The sequence below is a fragment of the Hesperophylax consimilis genome, chromosome 12 (genome assembly GCF_061612785.1).
Source record: "Hesperophylax consimilis isolate HC1 chromosome 12, BYU_Hcon_1.0, whole genome shotgun sequence".
Taxonomy (NCBI): domain Eukaryota; kingdom Metazoa; phylum Arthropoda; class Insecta; order Trichoptera; family Limnephilidae; genus Hesperophylax; species Hesperophylax consimilis.
Window position 1 is genome coordinate 19,806,009 of NC_142847.1, and position 20,070 is coordinate 19,826,078.

General features: G+C 36.6%; 1 long non-coding RNA gene and 2 pseudogenes across 1 annotated transcript; 2 read left to right on the forward strand and 1 right to left on the reverse strand.

Annotated features, from left to right (window-relative positions):
• Positions 1 to 377: 377 nt before the first annotated feature.
• On the forward strand, positions 378 to 2,918 carry LOC149419303 (phenoloxidase 2 pseudogene; annotated as a pseudogene).
• A 3,694-nt stretch (positions 2,919 to 6,612) lies between these two features.
• On the reverse strand, positions 6,613 to 7,722 carry LOC149419304 (uncharacterized). The gene is made up of 4 exons (XR_016302874.1): positions 7,524 to 7,722; positions 7,330 to 7,380; positions 6,753 to 6,818; positions 6,613 to 6,665 (listed from the first exon to the last, which is right to left on the reverse strand). It is a non-coding gene; the product is annotated as an uncharacterized LOC149419304 (long non-coding RNA).
• A 6,832-nt stretch (positions 7,723 to 14,554) lies between these two features.
• On the forward strand, positions 14,555 to 17,045 carry LOC149419305 (phenoloxidase 2 pseudogene; annotated as a pseudogene).
• The last annotated feature ends 3,025 nt before the right edge of the window (positions 17,046 to 20,070 follow it).

Genomic DNA, 20,070 nt, shown 5'->3' on the forward strand with positions numbered 1-20,070 from the left:
TTAAAAACTTCACAACCCGGTATTTGTGTATTTTCTTGCCAAGGACCAAGGTATAAAGTTATTCATTATACCTAGAACGTAATAAACAGATGCTAATATCACCACAAAAGTAATCGCTAAAGATTTATGAAAATGGCGATACCTCCGTTGTAAGTGTGACAACTGATATCCTATCATTGATAAATATTATTTTGGCGTATTACACCGCAACGCCCGAAAAATTATCCGATCAGTGGGTCGTGTTTTTGTTTACAATTTACCTAGAGCATAAAGATATCTAGGAATGTAAAAAATTGCACGAGGCACTACCGCTTTGAGCGCCGTTCGCAGAATATAAATACTACGTTCTCCTAGTGTTTTTATTCAGTTCAGACAGTGGATCAGTTCTACAACTGCTTGGAAGTTATATATTGTCAAGATGCCGACTACTCCTACCAAACCTACGGAGCAAACGCCCCCGACGGCCCCAGCAGTCCCAACAGCGCCAAAAACATCGTATCCTTCAAAGGCACCAAAAACCCCTATCCCTCCAAAAAAGCCAACACCAACCACACCTACAAAGGCTTCAACAGGCCCTGCGACTCCTACCTCTCCTAATGCCCCAAAGCCTTCTACCGTCCCCGTCACTCCAACTACTCCTACTCCCCCGGATGCAATACTGCAACTGATGTTCGAGAGGCCAACTGAGCCTATCATCATGCCGAGGGGTGACAATGCCTCCTGCGTATTCGAAGTACCTGATGGATATCTCAATGAAAGAGTGCGGATCATAAAAGACAAAATCAAGGAACGATTCGCCAAACCTGGAAGAACGAATATTCCAATAGGAAATATCAGTGTTCCAGATTTAACCATTCCCATGCAAATAGGGAAGAATGATACCTTCAGCTTGTTCGTTCCCAAGCACAAAGACATCGCTGGAAAGCTAATTGATATATTCATGGCTGCGAAGACCGTCCAAGATTTGATAGCAACTGCTGCTTACTGCCACGATAGACTTAATCCATACTTATTCAACTACTGTCTCTCAGTTGCACTACTGCACAGGCCAGACACGAAGGAAGTTTCACTTCCCAATTTTCTGCAATGTTTTCCGGGAAAGTTTGTTGATGGCACCGTGTTTCAATTGACTCGCCAGGAAGCAGTGATGGTACCAAAGGCAGTTCGAGAGCCAATTGTTATTCCGAGAGAATTTACAGCATCAGCTAAGGAACCGGAACAGGCTACTGCGTACTTCCGTGAAGACCTTGGCATTAACCTCCATCACTGGCATTGGCATTTGGTTTATCCATTCGCCGCTTCCGAACGGTCCATTGTTGCCAAAGACAGACGGGGTGAATTGTTTTATTACATGCACCAACAAGTTTTGGCCAGGTACAATGCAGAGCGTATCAGCAACAACTTGCTTCTGGTCAAAAGCTACAACAATTTACGTGAACCCATTATCGAAGGATATTTCCCTAAGCTGGAAGTTCTGATAGCGAGTCGGGCATGGCCATCCAGACAAGCTAATACCTCGCTGAGTGATGTCAATCGTACTGAAGACCAACTCGCCGTTAAGATTTCGGACCTCGAATTGTGGACAAAGAATATTAATGAAGCTGTTACTAACGGTTTTGCCGTAGACAGACAAGGAAAACAAATACCTCTCGGCGAGGAAAAGGGAATTGACATTTTAGGTGACATGGTTGAAGCTTCAATGCTTTCACCTAATCCCCCGCTTTACGGAAGTCTGCACAACTTTGGGCATGTTCTAACAGCGGCGTGTCACGATCCAGACAACAGATTCTTGGAATCATTTGCTGTTATGTCAGATACTACGACGGCCATGAGAGATCCTTTCTTCTACCGTTGGCATAACCACATTAACGACATATTCTTACGACACAAGAACAAGCTTCCAAAATATACTAAGGCTCAGTTGGACTATACGGGCGTCAGGGTGACAGAGTTACAAATAACCGTTGATTCCAAACCTCCCAATAATTTCTTTACATTCTGGCAACAGAGTGATGTTGATTTATCCCGTGGAATAGACTTCGCCCCTCGCGGTCCAGTATTTGTTCGCTTCACTCATCTTCAGCATGAGGAGTTCAAGTTTGAAGTTAAGATTAACAATGCAACGCCGAAGAGAATCTTCGGAACTTTACGTCTCTTTATGGCTCCACGCTTGAACGACAAGGGTGAGGTGATGAAATATAATGAGCAGAAAAATCTCATGATTGAATTGGACAGATTTAAAGTAACCCTTAAGCAAGGTGATAATGTTATCAAGAGAAGCTCATTAGATTCTTCTGTGACCATTCCTTACGAGAGGACTTTCCGGAACGTAGATGCAGGTCGTCCAATGGATGAGGAACCTGGTCAAACCGGTTTCAACTTTTGCGGGTGTGGCTGGCCTCAGCATATGCTGATTCCGAAAGGAACTACAAAGGGCATGGTTTTTGACTTGTTCGCCATGGTATCCGACTACGAGAATGACAAGATTGTGCAAGATATTACTGGAGCTTGCAGCGACGCAGACAGTTATTGCGGTATTCAGGACAGAAAGTACCCTGATAAGCAGGCCATGGGCTATCCTTTTGATCGTATTGGAGGAGCAGAAGTTGATACCCTCGCCAACTTCCTGACCCCTAACATGAAGGTTACAGAGGTCATTGTGACGTTTACCGACAAGACGGTGATCAAGAACCAGCCCTCGGCAGTCTCTGTTGTTCCTGTGGTTTAACGGAACAGCTTGACGAACCCCCCCTCCCGATTAATGATTTTGTAATGCTTTCTTACGGATATTCAAATTAAATAATGTAGATACATTACAATTATATATGTGTCTTAATAAATTAAATAATTATATGTGTCTTTTTATAACATGTTTTGAAAATAAATACTTTTGCAATTTAATGGAGTTGTATAACAGTCCACAATGGAGTTCTGATTCCAACTCTCATGTATGCCAGTGGGGCGTTGAACTTGCAGAGGACAGAAGAAAGTTATTTTATTGTTGTAGAAATACATCACTATATGCAGACGAATAATATTTTTTATGGTTATACAAACACATAATTCTGAATGTACTTCGGACGGGTAAAAAATGATTATTTACTCCTTTGTATCATTGTGATGCAAAATCAAATATAAAATATTTATACAAGTTTAGTGGTCATATGGTTGCTGGTGTCATCCTCTTGGATTGCACTCAAGTCCAAGATAAATTTAGGTTAATTGCATTATAAATGTTAATGGCTTCGGTTTCTGCTTGAGTGCGAACCAAGAGGATGACACCAGCAACCAAATGACCGACAGCTATTAGTGCCCTAAGCTTGTGGGTTTGTAACATTGATGTAATGCAACATAAATATTGTTGTAATGTAATGCTACGTGTGTATACGCGAGCCGAACTGCCGAGCTGAATTCTAACCTCAATTCGTGGGAAAAGGAACGAAGCAACCGCAAATGGCGCAAAACGCCGCTTGAAGGTTCATCGTTTCATCCTTTCCCGAATTCGAAGTTCGCTCGCGTTTCGATTTGAAAATGTAATGTTTATATATTAATATTTAATTTACCCCTTCTTTGCTTAACGTAATACCATTTTTCCAATATTTTGAATAAAATTGTTATTATTAATTTCATATTAAAATTGTCCACATTATATAGATAAGTTCATAAGAAATCAATTGTAACACCTATTTTTAAAGCTGGCCCTAATGAAATATCAAATTATTGACCTACTTCTCTAGTCTCTATTACTACAAAAATGTATGAAAAAGTCGTTTAAAAACAAATCATGAAATACATTCAACTTAATATAATGATTAGTCCTTACCAATTTGATTTTATAGAAAAACTAGGAATTTACGATTTTAATGTAAAAATTACATTATCTTTTTACCATGCTTTAGGTATTTTTATTAAGTTTCGAAAAGCTTCTGATAGTAATTCACATTCAAAATGAATTAGAAAATTTATTGGTATTGGCATTGTCAGTAAGGTTAGATGTTGGTTACAAAGTTATCTGACTCAGATATATTAATAACTCACTAAGCAAAGTTAAGACTTCAGGCGAAAGTTCGGAACCACCCCTAGAACCTTCTTTGACCTAATTTTGTTCTTAATTATTTATTTATTTAAAATTTACGGCACAAGTGCCATTTACATTCAAAGTTTTTAATTTATTTTTTTTACATATACATAGTGCAGTATTAAATTTTGATGAGAAAAATTAAAGAAATAAATTTAGTTAAAACATAACAAATAAAATAACAGTCCAGAATGAAGCAATGACAATAGCCTGTTATGTAGTGACCTCATTAAAATAAGTGGCGTTAAAATGTGTTATTAGTGCAGCTTTATACTTTACAAGGGGAATATTAAAAGTATCTGCGATTTTAGCATAAAAGTTCCATAAAGCATAAATCATAAAGTGTGTGCAATCTATTTATAACTGAGTTATATCCTGAGATTGTGGTGCAATTGTCACAATAATACATACTAGAAGACCTTGATCTAATGGTAGGTACATGAAATTAAATCAACATTAATATGTCAAGGCTATCCAACTGATAATTTATAATTTTGTATAAAAATATGAGATAATTTTTTTTTCTTCTCTCACTTAACTTAAGAGGGCGCCTTCCGTGTAAAGAATTTAGATTTGGGTAACACCTACAAAAAAAACAATATTTAGTTTTAAAAGAATCCGACAGAGGTGTCACTATCTGAATTCGTATTAGGAATAGTTTTGGGGATAATAATTTAAATGACGGAATCAAATTACCGACATCTATTGCCATTTTAGAAAAACAAACCCATTTTTAGTTAGCACCGAGCAAATTAGAACGAATGTTAAAATGAAGATGGTTCTCAAAATATGGGTTTATTACGGATTTAATTAATTAAATATTTTTTTTTAAATTTCACAAAAAAGTAATTTTGTTACGTATAAAAAATTACTTTACTTTACTAAAATACTTTAAAAAAAGTAAATTTATAACTTTTAAAAAATCTATTAATATTTATATATCAATAAGGTTTTTCTTATATGGTTATCTTTACAGGGTGTCCGGGGGTAAAGTGCTCAAACTTCAGGAGGTAATTCTAAATGCTAGTAGAAGTAAAAAAGAAATGGAAATTTTTCGAATTTCCAAAATTTTTCCACAAAAATTTATTTTCCGTAGAAGAAATTATTTTTTTTCTTTACAAAAAAATAAACTTTTTTACCCGAAAACTATCTTAAAACGTTGAAATTCCAAAAAAGTTTTTTTCTTTTTTACTTGTACTATCAAGTAAAATCACCTCCCGAAGTTTATGCACTTTACCCCCAACATCTTGTATAATATGCGTAATATAATTTTTTTTTTTTTTTTAAAGAAAGACAAATATTCCCGGGTTACGAATAACCCAACAATGTTTGAAAATCTCCTACTACCACCACAGAAAGCCGAAAATGTTGCTTGTGTTGTGATGGAGGACTTAGCCAGCCGAGGAATCGAACACGCGACGCTCGGGTGAGACCCAAGTGCTATGCCCACTCAACCACTGACCGGTCACATGTGTATAATATTTATACACATGTAATATCTACTTCTGTACATTTATATAAATTATATACACGCTTACATTTTTATGCTCATCAAATTTACTATATTATAAAAATAGATAGAAAGACCCTTAGTGCCTCCTAAGGACTTACAAATCAGAAGACCTTTTTGTAATTATTTATTTATTCATTTAAACAATTCAATAATTATAAAGAGTAATAAAACATGTATGCAACATAAAATTATTTTCTAAAATGTGAAAGGGGCTTTATTTATTTACATTTTTATGAAATTACTACTTTTAATAGTTTAAGCTTTCAGTGAACTTTCAATTTTATTTTTAACTTCTCTAAATATTATATGTTTAAATTGTCAAATATAATTTAATCACAAAAACAAGATTCACTCAAAATGAAGGATTGGTGGTTCCGAAATGTTCCCATAAATACGGTGAACGAACCCTAAACTATAAACTTATTACCCTAAACATGCTTCGAGCGAAATGCGGATCTGGAAACCTTATCGTCAATCTGAGCAAAGAGTTGGCCTAACGTCAAAAAAACTGTTGGAGTGTGACATGTGTCGCGTCAAATTTACAGTCATGGCGACTAACGCGCATTTCTCCCACTCCCTTGACACTAACACATTTTTCTTGTTGAACAATTTTTGGGACATCGGGGGTATGTTAACAGCCGTCAAAAGTTCGGATAGTTCAGCAAGTCCAATTCCTGCAGGATTCATCCCCGATACTGCTGCTACATTGACGTCCATGGTATGTTTAGGTTTTGGGTCGCATGTGTTGACTGTAAATTTGGCGCGGCACATGTTACATTCAAACAGTATTTTGAACATAAGGCCAAATCTTTTCTCAGATATGACAATAAGATTTCCAAATCCGCATCCAAAAGGAGGATGATCCGATATGGATTTCAATTGTACATTCTTGTTTACGTAGACACGTACATCAGAAAAACTGTAAAAAAAATAAAGTAATAAATAACAAAATAAATATTTCACAACACAATAATTTCATCGAAAATCTTAAATCCGTTTCACCTTTCTACATTTTCTATATTCTCCTTAAGAGTATAATCCTTAGGTAATGCCTTTTCAGATTGTTCGTGGAAGCTAGAAAAAAATAAAATCATTGATTATAACTGCACTTCAAGTGACCTTTTAAATAACAGTAAAGAGCTCAAATGATTTTATTATTACCTCCGTGCTTTAACATCTTTACAAGACTCGGGCAAAACATTCTGTAGCGGAGTATAGATTTCACATCTGAAACATAATTAAAGAGTTTATTGAAAATAGAACACCTAGGTACGGTTAGTCAAAAAACGTACAATAAAGTTAATTCTGGGTAGAAATTGTACAGTTGACATTCAGGACAGGTTCACTCCCTCCTCCTCAAAAAAGACCCTCTATACAGCATTCTCAAAGATGACACAGGCTTTGAGAGAAATTATTTTCTACAGGGCCTCCTTCCGACATAAAAAAATAACATCATTGAACTAAATTAAATTCCCCACAGTTTCAGAACTTTCAATAACTGTTTTCGCTCGAACGTTCATTATTTTTCTGGATTCCACGTTCAAGTATTGTTATTTGAAACAGATGGCCCATATATTATTATTACATATTATATTATATTTCGAATATCGTTGCAGTGTCAATCATTAGAGCAGATGTAAAGTGACGTATGTGTTTTTGTACGTAGAAAGTTAATTCACAAATAAATCACGATCATATGGTAATCCTCAACAAGCAAAATAAATTAATAAAAACTTACCCAGTAATTTCTAATGCATTGGAATTAGTTTTATTTCCCAAAGTACGTATTCTGAAAAAAATAAAATTAAAATTTTTTTAAACTTTTTACTACACAATACATAAATAAAATATGAATTATTAATTTTTATAGTAAATTATCGTTTATAATAAATATAAGCTTATAAATCAAAAATTGTATTTTTTTCTTCTCACCTATTAGATTGGATATAATTTTATGAGATATCATTTTTTCTTTGAAATACGGGATGTCTTTCGTGTATTTCCCATCTTTGAAAAAACAATATTTATTAACTGATAAACTTTACACGCGTAAAAATTATCTTAATAGATTCAAATATTTGCACGTAATCGCATGTCTGTAGATCATAAAACGTTGAACGACACGTCTGCCCCCAAAGCCCTCGAGTCGGCGAATGAAGTATTCAAAGAAAGATAGGTTAATCTTCAAGTCAGAGCGAGCGGGCAATAATAAATATGATTTAAAAGCAATAGGCGTAAGCGACAGTTGTGAAAATATTTAATTAAACACGACTTATTTACAATAAGGCAAAAATTTCTTTAAACACATCTTAAGTAGCATTTAAAAAAGCAATGTGAATTTTTTCATACCTGTAACTTGAAATATAACAGAAACAAATGTGTAAATAATAATTTTTGGAGCATACTTTGCAATTTTTTTCTATCGAGGGAATTTTATGTAATTAACGTTTCGGCCCTAAATGTATTCAGATAATATCTTGAAAAATAGCATATATTTTTTTAAGAACTTAGATACTTAAAGTGTTCAAAGGAAATATGATATAAATCGGTAGAATATCGGAATTCCGGCCCTTAAGCAATTTCAATGAATATAATAAGAAATCAAAATCTATTGTTTCTAAAGGAATTCCAAGCCTAAAATTAATACACCTCCAAAGTTTGCGTTGGACTCTTTCAATGGTATTAATGTGATTATTAAAGACATGTGACCAAATTGTACAGTTGTATTCTAGAATACTTCTAACGAGAGATGTGAACAGAATTTTTAATGTGTTAATTATATGTTAATCAAATGTTTAATCTAGCAATATAAGGCAAACTTTTATCCTTCGCGGACGACACCGAAATAATATTTGAGAAAAGTATATTAGTCCAGTCAAGATGTATGGGTACCCATGGGTCTAGGTACTAATGGGTATTTGAAATTTGAAATAGTCGTAATTATATTATAACCCTAGGATAAACCCACGATGATTAATGGATTTACTTCAGAGCACAATAAAACCATAAAAAGACGCGAGAACAGTTTATTTGCATTTCACCCAAAACCCACTTATGACTGTTTTTGGTTATCTGCCATTTTTGAGAGAACCGTTTAGTCTACAGATATCAATCTAGTTTCAAATAAAAGCTTATTAAATTTACAACAACTTTATTACCCATAATATTTGACGTAGGATGCGTATTTTAGAAATTATTTTACAAAATAAGTGACCATTTCGAAATAATTTCACTTTTTGGAAAAAATTGCCTATTTTTGAAGAACTGTATCTTGAAAACTAATGGCTGTGTATGGCTTGCTTTGGTCTCAAATTATAGAAAATTTAGTCTACTTTAAAAGTATGTCTAACAATTACACCGGTCAGACCCTTCTTTTACTGAGATATTGAGCAAAAACTGAAAAAAATCCTAAAATTTCCTGGTTTTTTAGGTCCACCGCCGCTTGCACAGCACTTTCGAAGTTGCAAAAATTTTTTTTTAATACTGGTTTAGGTCTTAACAACATATAAAAAATTCAAAATGACTGAAACTTTTGCAAGCACAACCCCCTTTTCATGTTTAACTTGACTGGACTATATGGAATGTGCTCAACAATGCAGCCAATCGCGACACGCGATCTTTGAAATGCTCGCATTATTTCATCTTCCGGTGTTCACAAATTTAAGTTTATTTCAACATGTCCTCTATAAAATTATTTGCCTATATCTGTGTAATGTTTCATGGCTTCTTAAGTCTATCATAACTTCACAGTACTTTCGTACTACCTAACTTAATCACGGCTGGGCATACTAGCTATCTCAAGAAACTTGTTTTAATCATGTACTAAAGTTTTTACGAAGAAAAATTTGACGTTTATCAAGTTAATCGGGGTAGGATTCATCAGGACAGGCCCGCTGTAAACGGGTGTTCAGGGAGTGCACCGCACACGAGCGGCATATTCTGGGGGCGGCAATCACGATTTATTTATTTATTGATCTTATTTTTCGTAGATATCTTTTTTAAAGACTCCCAACTGCAAAAAACTAGTGAGACTAAAGCATCCTTAATTGGGGTAGGTTGTGAGGCTGACGATAGTGGGGGGGAAGGAGATGGGGGGAGTGGAAGTCAGGGAAGTGTGTTTCTATTCAGATCTGGTCATTTCAAGCAAACGCATAAATTCCGAATGGTGGTCTTACACCAGGAGGCACTGATAGTATCTTACACTCTGGAACGTGCAGCAAATATACTATGTATCATTTTAAATTAACATAAAATAAACTGGGATTGGTGCTGGTATTGGAACCCTGACCTCCGAATGTTAGTCGAAAGTCTTACTCTTCGACCACGGAATCTAGCGGAGTTCGAACCACTATGTTTACGGGATTGCGAGATTGAAAAAAGAATAAAGTTATACCAAAAGCATGATTTGATTAAGTGAGCAGAGAGAGCATTTTCCGCTTTTATGCATAAATCTTATAACGTTTCATTTTCAATTTATTTTTTATAATATTACTAGTACCAAAGATTATTGATCTCAAATGACTGTAGAGAGTCCTGTCACTGACAGTTGTGTTTTTATATTTTTTACGATCTTTTTTTCATCAAAATTTCCCAAAAATACTACCTAATTATAATAGTGAAAAAATAAAGATAATGGACACGAAAAGTCCTATTAAATACTTAGTATGTTACCTTTTCGATGTGTTTTTATAATATATTGGCATCAAAGATACAAATAATGAAAAAAACTTGTACCTTATTGAAAAAGGTGGGGTATTTGCAAACCCTAGTAAGTTTCTAGTTATTTTGAGGAACCTACTTACGGATACAACCTACCAGCAACAGCTAGGTATACATTTGAATATCGAATGAAAATTAGTACAACTACAGTTCTGCTATGTTGTTCGTAGCTGCAGCCTAGCTGATGAAGATTTCCTTGATTTAGTATTAGTATGAACTAAAATTGGATCCACCAAACCAGTCAAATGCCCGTATTATGGTGGTGACGCAAAACAAAGATGAATAGTATAATAATATTAATACAATGAAACAGTAAAAAAAAAATATACGTTACAAAGAAAACAGTAATTATTCAGCATCTTCGTTCCGTTTTCTGGGGCGTTGTCCAGTTATTGATGGCTGACCATTAATGCACAATACCTGGATGACAGATATGGGTGCCTAGGTGTTGTGAGGCTAATCAACAATAGCAGACTCCGGCCAGGGTTGATCGAAATGAAGGATGACGTGAAGGGTCATTTTATTTTTCCTAAGTTCGTCAGCGATTGGATCAAGTGTATCTTTCTTTGGTTAAAAAATGATTTCATTAGGTTTTCAATTATTTTCTGCCACTTTTTATCGATGGTGACGATAGCCCTCATCTGATAAGAGAGGGGAACCAGAAAAACAAAATCTTCTCCTTGGGTGGATGGAGTAGCAAATTTAAAGATTGTTTATTGATTTTTCAAAGTTACTATATAAATTATATTACAAAAAATAAAGAAATCTGCCAAATTTTAGCAATATCGCAAACATTAAATTCAAGGACACCAGCTACCGCCTGGTCAAAGGGAAGCTTGATGAAAAACAAAATAGAGGGATATAATAAAACTCCTCATAGCTTCGAACTTTCATGACTAATGTTGGGATCGCATGAGGACCTTACATTAGACAATACAATAGTGTCGATAATAACAATAATTGGATCAAGTGTATCTTTCTTCAGTTACAAAATGATTTTATTGACGTTTTAGATTCCTTTCTGCCACTTTCTATCGATGATGATGATAGCCCTCCTCTGATAAGAGAGGGAACAAGAAAAACAAAATCTTCTCATTGGGTGGATGGGGTAACAAATAAAAAGATTTTTTATTGATTTCTCAAAGTTGCTACATAAATTAAATTCTAAAAGAATAAAGCAATCTGCTAAATCAAACTAACCAAATTCAAGAATTTGTTATCTGGTCGATTCATTGTCCTGTAATCCAAACTACTGTTCACACTAGGACCGTGGATCCGGAGCTGGGACAAAGCAGTATTGTACTATCCTCGTGTGATTGCTGAGAGGTTGAGATGTTCTTTAAAAATTGCTTGGTTGATTGTCAGTCTCCGATAGTAGAAGAATCAAAAAAAGAGATATATTTCATATTGCTTTAGTGGTGCAAACAGCTAATGCTCGAATCTCGCATATAAATACATTTTGTCTAAAATGGATGACAAAAAGTTATTTATTTATATGTAACCCCAAAACAAACGTATTTCTCATCAAGATGGCCAAAAGGCAACAAGATTTTTTTTACTTTAACCCAACACAGGAGACCCTATGTCATCTTTCGGGATGTTATGTGGAGGTTCCTTTTTAAGGAAAGGACCCATGCTAATTCACCAAACGTAGCAAACCACTTGGGATCACTTATGGCCGAGGTGTTGGTTATCAATAAATGGTTCCCGGGGCGGCCGTACCAAACTGTCCCACCTTTTTTAACTCCCACTAATAATAATTAACAAATCATTGATATAACGTCCCTTTGCTAAAACAATATGTAGATATAGAGATATCCTGTGTTTGTATAAACTGCTCCGCGATCCCTTGTTTCTGGGAAGAACAGTTTCCCATTATAAGGAAGGGTGAGATTTGCATACTTTTATTGTCCCTGTATTTTAAAGTCTTACGACGTCATTTGCATTGTTTGCTGGATGTTATTACGCTGGTTATCCCATCACTTAAATGCGGCCTTAATCTCTTAACGATAAAATTGGTTTAGATTTAGTAATTTACTTGTAGTTCCGAACTGCCATTTTGTTAAAAGATTTAGAAAATTATCGGATTGTTGTGTTTATGTACATGAATTGATGTAAAACAAAATATATAGGTTTGATGTCCTGAATGAACTTTCTTTGAGAAATATATATTTCTTAAATTGGATTTTTTTTATTAACTAGTACGTTTTTAACAAAGAAAAGAGTTTTTCAATGTCCTAAAACAGAAAAAAATTTTGTTGTTGGACAATCCAAAAATTAGGTAAAAAATAAGTAAAATTTTTTGTATGAAAAAATAAATATTCTTCTATGGAAAAATATTTCTATAAGGGGGAAAAACGTTATATATACGAAAATTTATTGTCTGTTTTACTTCTACCATCATAATAGAATAACATCGAGAAGTTTGTACACTTGGATACCCTGCATATAAACGTGCTAGCAAGAGATCAGCATTCTAAATTGAAAGATTGCTTAAATTGGCGTTTGAAATGTTTAGTTACTAGTTCTGAATAGCCAGGTATTTTCAACTTTCGTAATCACCATTTATAACCAAAACTTCTTTCCCGCCCCGCTTCTTTCAGCCTCTAAGCTAACTAACTAACTATCTAACCATCACGCCGTTTCCCCGCAGGGGCAGGCAGAGAGGACGGACCGTCAGACAACTCGGTCTTGGCACACACTTCTTGCCTCATTCACATTCATACATTGTCTCATACATACTCTTCTATTATTCTAGCTCTTGACATGGCCCGACTCAAGTATCTGATTCACTTGTTCGTGCCATGTCTTCCTCGGGCGTCCCCGACTTCTGCTACCATTCACATTTGCATCGTATATTCTCCTTACACTCCTTTCTTTCTCTACATGCCCAAACCATCTAAGCGTCCCTTTCTTGATCTTACTCATTACGCTTACATCAGCCTTGCACTCTTTGCGGATCTCCACATTCCTCACACGATCATACATGATTTTACCACACATACGCCTCAGGGATCTCATTTCAACAGCATTCAATCTACTTTCACCCTTTCCATGTTCCAGTTCCATGCCTCACTTCCATACATCAGGGTAGGTACCAGCACTCCATTGTGGACTGCTAAATTCGCTTCTTTGGATAAAGCCAGATTGGATTGGAGCCTCTCAGCATTCCCCTTATTGAAGATATCACAGTCCCACTGGCTTTGGGCCGTTAGGTCTAATTTTATTAATTGATGCCATACATACGATTTCAGAGCTTGTGAATTAATAATAAGTTATGAAGAATAATAAACTAAAACTAAACGAACAACGATATCAAGGTAACAAGTAATAATAATCTTACTGCAACAGTAAAAATAAGAAAATAAAAAAAATATATTTTCGGATCTTATTTGTTTGGCGGTTAAAAAGTTTTTGGTTTTGCCAACTCATTTTTAAATTTAAAAAAAAGGATGATTTAAAATATACGCCGATAACAGTTGCATCAAGATACAAAATATGAAACACCACAGAGTAAAAAAAAAACTTGCTTAATCGAAAAATGGACTACGTACGAATATTAAAGTTCACTTTTTTGTCAGGGTTTAACAAGTAGGTACAGGATTTCGACTTTTGTAAAGATGATATTTTGCCAATAATTGCAATTGCAAAAAACATTCTACTCTACATGGTAAATTTAATTTTTTTGTCAATTAAGAAGACCTGTTTCGATATTAATAAACAATTCATAAAAGTGGAACTTACTTTATGAGCTAAATAGTAAATTTTAAGCTCATAAAGCAGTAGAGTAGAGTTGAGAGGTCTTCTCATTAAACAACGCATTACTGTCATTAATAAGGATACCTAAAATGCTCGTACAATCCATAAGATTATATTTCCGAATAAATTTGGTTTAAAAACTTCACAACCCGGTATTTGTGAATTTCTTGCCAAGGACCAAGGTATAAAGTTATTCATTATACCTAGAACGTAATAAACAGATACTAATATCACCACAAATGGCGATACCTCCGTTGTAAGTGTGACAACTGATAACCTATCATTGATAAATATTATTTTGGCGTATTACACCGCAACGCCCGAAAAATAATCCGATCGGTGGGTCGTGTTCTTGTTTACAATTTACGAGTAGCATAAAGATATCTAGGAATGTAAAAAATTGCACGAGGCACTACCGCTTTGAGCGCCGTTCGCAGAATATAAATACTACATTCTCCTAGTGTTTTTTATTCAGTTCAGACAGTGGATCAGTTCTACAACTGCTTGAAAGTTATATCTTGTCAAGATGCCGACTACTCCCACCAAACCTACGGCGCCAACGCCCCCGACGGCCCCAACAGCCCCAACAGCCCCAACAGCCCCAGCTACATCTTATCCTTCAAAGGCACCAACAGCCCCTATCCCTCCAAAGAAGCCAACACCGCCCACCTCTACAAAGACTCCGACAGGCCCTACGACTCCTACCTCTCCTAATGCCCCAAAGCCTTCTACCGTCCCCGTCACTCCAACTACTCCTACTCCCCCGGATGCAATACTGCAACTGATGTTCGAGAGGCCAACTGAGCCTATCATCATGCCGAGAGGTGACAATGCCTCCTGCGTATTCGAAGTACCTGATGGATATCTCAATGAACGAGTGCGGATCATAAAAGACAAAATCAAGGAACGATTCGCCAAACCTGGAAGAATGAATATTCCAATAGGAAATATAAGTGTTCCAGATTTAACCATTCCCATGCAAATAGGGAAGAATGATACCTTCAGCTTGTTCGTTCCCAAGCACAAAGACATCGCTGGAAAGCTAATTGATATATTCATGGCTGCAAAGACCGTGCAAGATTTGATAGCAACTGCTGCTTACTGCCACGATAGACTTAATCCATACTTATTCAACTACTGTCTCTCAGTTGCACTACTGCACAGGCCAGACACGAAGGAAGTTTCACTTCCCAATTTTCTGCAATGTTTTCCGGGAAAGTTTGTTGATGGCACCGTGTTTCAATTGACTCGCCAGGAAGCAGTGATGATACCAAAGGCTGTTCGAGAGCCAATTGTTATTCCAAGAGAATTTACAGCATCAGCTAAGGAGCCGGAACAGGCTACTGCGTATTTCCGTGAAGATCTTGGCATTAACCTCCATCACTGGCATTGGCATTTGGTTTATCCATTCGCTGCTTCCGATCGGTCCATTGTTGCCAAGGACAGAAGGGGGGAATTGTTTTATTACATGCACCAACAGGTTTTGGCCAGGTACAACGCAGAGCGTATCAGCAATAACATGCTTCAGGTCAAAAGCTACAACAATTTACGTGAACCCATTGTTGAAGGATATTTCCCTAAGTTGGAAGTTCTGATTGCAAGTCGCGCATGGCCATCTAGACAAGCTAATACCTCACTGAGTGATGTCAATCGTACTGAAGACCAGCTCGCTGTGAAAATTTCAGACCTCGAGTTGTGGACAAAGAATCTTAATGAGGCTGTTACTCAAGGTTTTGCCATAGACAGACAAGGAAAACAAATACCTCTCAACGAGGAAAAGGGAATTGACATTTTAGGTGACATGGTTGAAGCTTCAATGCTCTCACCTAATCCCCGGCTTTACGGAAGTCTGCACAACTTTGGACATGTTCTGGTAGCGGCGTGTCATGATCCAGACAACAGATTTTTGGAATCATTCGCAGTTATGTCAGATACTACGACGGCCATGAGGGATCCTATATTCTACCGTTGGCATAACAACATTAACGATATATTCCTACGACACAAGAACAAGCTTCCCAAATATACTAAGGCTCAGTTGGACTATACGGGCGTCAGGGTGACAGAGTTACAAATAACCGTTGATTCCAAACCTCCAAATAACTTCTTTACATTCTGGCAACAAAGTGATGTTGATTTATCCCGTGGAATAGACTTTGCCCCTCGTGGTCCAGTCTTTGTTCGGTTTACTCATCTTCAGCACGAGGAGTTCAACTTTGAAGTTAAGATTAACAATGCAACGCCGAAGAGAATCTTCGGAACTTTGCGTCTCTTTATGGCTCCACGCTTGAACGACAAGGGTGAGGTGATGAAATATAATGAGCAGAAAAATCTCATGATTGAATTGGACAGATTTAAAGTAACCCTGAAGCAAGGTGATAATGTTATCAAGAGAAGCTCATTAGATTCTTCTGTGACCATTCCTTATGAGAGGACTTTCCGGAACGTAGATGCAGGTCGTCCAATGGACGAGGAACCTGGTTCAACCGGTTTCAACTTCTGCGGGTGCGGCTGGCCTCAACATATGCTGATTCCGAAAGGAACTACAAAGGGCATGGTTTTTGACTTGTTTGCCATGGTATCCGACTACGAGAATGACAAGATTGTGCAAGATATTACTGGAGCTTGCAGCGACGCAGACAGTTATTGCGGTATTCAGGACAGAAAGTACCCTGATAAGCAGGCCATGGGCTATCCGTTTGATCGTATTGGAGGAGCAGAAGTTGATACCCTTGCCAACTTTCTGACCCCTAACATGAAGGTTACAGAGGTCATTGTGACGTTTACCGACAAGACGGTGATCAAGAACCAGCCCCCGGCAGTCTCTGTTGTTCCTATTGTTTAACGGCCCAGCTTGCCGAAACCCCCTCCGATTCATGATTTAGTAATGCTTTCTTACGGACATTAAAATTAACTAATGTTGATACATTACAATTATATGTGTCTTTTTTATAACATGTTTTGAAAATAAATACTTTTGCAATTGAATGGAGTTGTTTAAAAGTCCGCAATGGAGTTCGATTCCAACTCTCATGTATGCCAGTGGGGCGTGGAACTTGCAGAGGACAGAAGAAAGTTATTTGAATGTTGTAGAAATACATAACTATATGCAGACGAATAATTATTCTTATGGTTATACAAACACAAAATTCTGGATGTACTGGGCGGGTAAAAAATGATTTTTTACACCTATTCTTGACATTGTGATGCAAAATCAAATAAAAAATATTTTTTGCATAAATATAAAACGTAAAATACATAGTATACAGCTTATAGGTACATACTGTTTCCTACAGTTAATCCAATAGAAATATAAATTAATACACGCACTTCGTGACTTGAAGAATGTGGCGTTTCTTCGACAAGTTTTTGTGTAGGGCGGCTTGCATGCAGAACGCGCCACCGACATCTATTTTTCCTTTTTTATGATCCGCGCCTATTCAACACCCGCATTAATAAATTCCTTCCTGCAGGCCCTACCTTAACCAGCCCCATCACACTGCCCAACAGAGTGGCGATATAGTTACCCTTTCTTTCAACCGTACATATGGTCGATTTTGCAAGGTGTAAAATTAAAAATGTGGGTATGGTGAAGTGTAAATATATCGAAGAAATACATAGAAGATAAGGGAAAGAAGATGAAAGGGAAAGAAGAAATATTAGAAAAGTTCAGTCTATTTGAGTTTAATTGTGTTTAAAGTATTCAATGAAGGTGTAGAGAAATTATGTTGTTCAGATGGAATGTTTTTAGTGATGATTGATGACTTAAATAGATTTAGACTTGTTGGCGTTACAGTGTTACAAACCAACAAGTTTAGTATTACTAATCGCTGTACGTCATTTAATTGCTGGTTTCATCCTCTTGGATTGCACTCAAGTCGAAGGTGAATTTAGGTGAATTGCATTATACATGATAATTGCTTCGGCTTCGGCTTGAGTGGGAACCAAGAGGATGACACCAGCAGCCAAATGACGGACAGCGGTTAGTGCCACTAAACTTGTGGGCTTGTAATATTGATGTAATGTAACACAAATATTGTTGTAATATAATACTACGTATACATACGCGAGTAAACTGCCAAGCTGAATTCGAACCTCAATTCATGGGAAAGGAACGAAGCAACCCCAAATGGCGCAAAACGCTGCTTGAAGGTGCATCGTTCCTTTCCCGAAATTCAAAGATCGGCTCGTTTTTCGATTTGCAAGTGCATACGTTCCATAATGTAACACGGGGATGTAATGTGGCTATAGATAAATGCTCACATAAAATTCAAAATATTATTTAACACTATATGGTCGGGTTACCGCCAAATTGGGGGCGAAGCGGGGGTGTTTTTTTAAATTTTAGCGCCAAAATTAGACTTTCCGCAAAATATTCATATCTTATTATCCCTTTGATATTTTTCGATGAAAATTTCAGCGTTTTACTTTAAAAAGATGTCTCTATTTATTTAATTAGCAATGTATATGTAGCGGTTACGTCACCGCTCCTAGGGTCATCATATCATAACCAGACTGCACGAGTTAAAAAGCTGAGACAGCAATCAATCTTACGAAACTTCAATTTCAATAAAAATATCGGTCCTGCGATACGTAAAACTGCTGATAAGAACTGATAAACTGATGCTGTTTGCATACAGGGTGATGCAAATGCTCATACAATGAACCGAGTCAGTGATCCTGCGGGTTCGAAGTCCAGATACTACTCCAACCCGTGGAAGACAAGAACAAAGGAATCAGCAGTTATATAAGCGGTGGAGGACCTAAGAACATCATCACTTCAGTCAACAAGTCCAACTTGGCATAACTTTAGTCTGCGCCTCATCCCCGTGGCATTCGCCGGTCAGCATCTTCCACTCATCTGCAGACCAGTCCATCGCACCTTTGCCTACCTCGTTCACACTGGAGTACTGCGTCTTCGTCAGTGCTAAACGCAGCAACGAGGCCGGTCTCCACGACTCCATCGCCGCCATCGTCGTCTACGCCTACTGTCATCATCATCATCATCGATCCAGAGCCATCTCCCAACTGCGCAACTCAACTGATATGTTATTCTGACTCCCAATAAACGCTGTGACAACAAAAACATCATCATCTTTCATTGTCACACTACCAAGATCCTAAATATATGTAATTCCCTTTTTTATGAACAAAAACTTTCTACTTTCTCGGGAATCATAGAAAAAACAGCATTTCACAATTGAAATAACATATCGAATTTTATTCATACAAACTTACAAGATTGTTTAGAAATTTTCAATACATATAAAAAAAAAAACTATAACCTAATAGTGCTTCAATGTGTGATAGCGTTCGAAACACTTTCCTTTATGCAGGGGCACATTGCAAAACTTGCACATGTACCGCGTTTCACTGCGTAGTTTGTGAGCGGAACATACGCGACAGCGATTTTATTTTTTTGTTGTGTTTCAAACTCATTGTATTGACAGGTAGACAGATCGGTTACCGCCGACAATAGAAAACACATTACCCCACACCCATTTAGAACCCCTTGTTTACAAGTTTCCCGCTCCTTACCGCTTTGCGCAACAAAACGAGTAAACTCGTCTCCCGCGTCTTACTGTAAAAGGACGTATGACGAGTTTTCTCGTTTCCCGCCAAGAATGTGTTAATTTACCCCTTCTTTGCTTAACGACATACCATTTTCCCAATCTTGTGAATGAAATTGTTTTCATGAATTTCATATTAGACGCACATTTTTTTATACTCTTACCCTATTATCATAAATTTTCTTTCATTTTAAAAGTTCCGGGTGGTTAGGGTAAGGGGGCCTTATCAATTTGAATCTAAAATTTAGGTTAAATTCTAAAATTGTCCACATTATATATATAAGTTCATAAAAAATCAATTGTAACACCTATTTTTAAAGCTGGCCCTAACGAAATATCAAATTATTGACCTACTTCTCTAGTCTCTATTACTGCAAAAATGTATGAAAAAGTCGTTTAAAAACAAATTATGCAATACATTCAACTGAATA